We start from the raw sequence: 3333 nt of genomic DNA on the forward strand, positions 1-3333 counted from the left end.
TGCATATTGTGTGATGATTCGTTTCATAAAACATTTAATACACTATCTTAACTTCTAAGAACATGCACTCTTATTATTTTTTCAGAAATACACAAGCTTCTACTTCTTTATTTAACAACTCTGTTAACATCAGCTTCAGCTGAGCATAGATTATTGACGTTAAGGAGATTAAAAAACTACTTGCACTCCACAATGTCACAAGAGCATCTTAATCATGTTGTTATTTTGCATACACACAAAGAATTTACATTGAGAATACATTAAAAGAATACACATTGAGGACATTGCAAAGGAATTTGTTACATTTAATGAGCATAGACGCCAATATTTTGGACAATATTAATTCAGTACATGCTATGTATTAATGATCAATTGTTAAATCATGCTCCTATGATTGTAAGTAAATAATACCTTAGCCCCCCCAACTTTTAGTTTGTTCCTACCCCTATGGCTATAAGCCTGAGAATATTTTAGAGTCTGAGGGGCACAAGAATAATGCTGGCACAACAATCTATGTTATTCTTTTTTTAAAAAGAACTATTTGCCTTGGTGACTGTGAAAACAAGTTCTTTAAAAAAAAAATTTTGGTCCATGAAGTAAAAGTATCGTAACTAAAGCTTTTCTTTTTGTTGACAGTACATTATGTTTACTCACATATTGGAAAGGGTGCGTATTTTATGATTTTTGAAGCATTGCGACATTAATCATGTATTTTTGAAGAATAATTTTGAGAAGAATAGCAATCAATTGAAAGGAATATTAGCAATCAATTGAAAGGAATAATTCAAGAATCATTAGGCACTGAAGCATAGCATAATTACAGAAATTGTGAGCATAATATTCTCAGGCCTATTGCCAGATCATGAACAAAGTTCATAGATCTGTGAACTTTTGGTGCCTCTTCTGAACTTTCTAGCAACCACTTTTAAGTTTTAACAATAAACTATCGGGTTAATAATAACTTCAGTAACTAACTAGTAGTTAATTAATTTAAAAATGTAGTTATTAATTTATTGCTATGAACTTTCTTACTTCCTGCTCACGTGACAAGTATTATTAGTATGGTGAAAGTCATGTGATTAACAAGTTTGCCGGGTCAAGACGCTGTTCACGTGAGCTACGGTTGGCAGCTTCGCACCGTACCATGGCTGGTCAAGCTGAAGGATCTTCACAAAGCTTTGACTTACCAGTTGCGGTGGATGGAGACAAAGCCATTATTTTAGATCCCAGTCTTCGAAAGAAGTCATTTAGGTCAAAGATAAAGAAAGGGCAGCATGACTTTAACAAGAGGTTGGAATTGTATAATACTAGCCTGAGTGTTGTTCTAGTATGTTGATACTATAACTAAAATTAATTTTAGTACCCCATTTATGATGATTCATATCCTCAATTAAAACCCTCAAAGGGCCTCAATTAAAAACATGAATAATTATCGTGAAAACCAAGAATACTAAAATTTATTTTCTTTATTGATACTATGCTATAAATAATTTTAGTATTAGTACTAGTACTAGAACTATACTATAATTAGTAGTACCTAATAGTAAAACAAATTTTAATATTATAGTATTAATTGTAGTACTGAATGGATACTATGCTAACATAAGGCCTTTTTACACTAGCACTTCTAATGTGCATTGAACTGGTTTGAAACCGGTTCCAGTCATTCCACACCTGATGCTCATTGACTAATATTTTGACTTCAATGTGCATTAAGCCAAACCACCTCCATATGTGGTTTGAACTTTGAATGTGCATTCAATTATTTTCAATAGATAACCAATGGTAGCTGGATCAGAAATGCTATCAAAATATACATGATCCTGAAGATAGTACGGTAGAATCACTTGATGCGCATTCAATGCGCATTGATGAGCCAACTTTTGGAACCGGTTCAAGTGTAGAGGCCTATAGACACAAAGTATAGACTAAAAGATTAACACATTAAACATCTAATAAAAGCTTCTCTTTTGAAATTATATGGCAGTTATGTGGCTTAAGCATACCGTATAGCCACAACTGTGAAGTTTTGAGGCAATAAACTTTCGCGAATCAGGCCACAAGTCTTTTTTCGCAAATTAACTTTCGTGGTTCTTATTTTAAAGCACACCTTTTTAGGGTGATACGAATAATTTTACAGACTTAACTTTCGCGGATACGGAAAATCTGTGAAAACAGCAAAAATTGTACCCTCGAAATTAAGCGGCTATACGGTATGTGAGACAGGCATTTAATTAGTACTAAAACTAATACAATACTATAACTAAGTAAATTTTTTTGTAGTATAAGTACTAATACTAAAATACAGCAATTTTAGTAATCAATACCAGAAAGGTATATTTAAGTGACAATAGATTACAAAAATGAATGTTTATTTGTTCCAGCATCAAGCACACACAAATTTATTAATAAATTTGATAGTTAGCATGTCATTTAATTATACTGTTCATAGTACTTCACTTGTACTTAAGTAATTTCTATAGTACTTATAACTGTACTTAAGTACTTGTACTTAGGTACCACTGCAAAGTACTTGTACTTTACTTAAGTATACTTTTAAATGTACTCATTTCGCCCCATTGCTTGTTAGAAAAAAATAAAAAATTTGTACACTTCCCACTGACAGCCTGGTTTTAAATCCAGTTATAATCAATAGTCTAAAAAAATCATGAAAATCCCAATAATCCTAAATAATTCTAAATAATCCTTGTAAAATCCAAGAAATAATCCGTAAAAATTCAGACAATATCCGGAAGTTTACTGAATGGTTGTGGTTGTGCCACACCCATTTGATGAACTAGAAAAATCAAATAATCAAGAAAAAATCAATAATCCTCCAAAAAATCAAAACAATCCCCAAAAATCTTGAAATCAAGTAAGCCTTTTGGATATAATCTTGTTATAATCCAAAATAATCCAATAATCAATGCCTAATTCTGAATGAATTATATTATCCGTACACTTTTTTAGGTCGTTACTGGCCCCTCGGTCTCGCCTGAAGAGAATACTATGGGTAGTAGTAATCCTCTTTGTTTTCTTGTTCTTTCCACAGATGATGATCTTTTCCATGGTTTTGGGGATTGCAAAAGTCCAATATCTAACTTCAACCTCTATCAGTTTTATATCTGATGATGAAGGACAGTCTTTCCCAGCAGTCACTGTCTGCAACTTGAATGCTGTTAAGAAAGACTATGCTGATCAAAACGTGGTTGATTTGCTGAATAATTATGCTAATCCCACTTCTGGTTTTGTACAAGATTGGCCATTTTCAAATACCAGTAGATCTTGCACTGATTCACTCAACAGTATCAGCATTGAAGATCGGCAGGAGAA

The 3333-nt window shown here is 32.6% G+C and overlaps 1 protein-coding gene across 1 annotated transcript in view; it reads left to right on the top strand.

Annotated features, from left to right (window-relative positions):
• The window catches only part of LOC105312424 (acid-sensing ion channel 5-like), a 5584-nt gene that overhangs the window by 1298 nt on the left and 953 nt on the right, over nt 1-3333 (top strand). The gene's annotated exons all lie outside the window — the stretch shown is intronic.

Source organism: Amphimedon queenslandica, unplaced genomic scaffold (assembly GCF_000090795.2).
Source record: "Amphimedon queenslandica unplaced genomic scaffold, v1.1 AMPQUscaffold_13447, whole genome shotgun sequence".
In the NCBI taxonomy this organism is placed as follows: Eukaryota; Metazoa; Porifera; class Demospongiae; order Haplosclerida; family Niphatidae; genus Amphimedon; species Amphimedon queenslandica.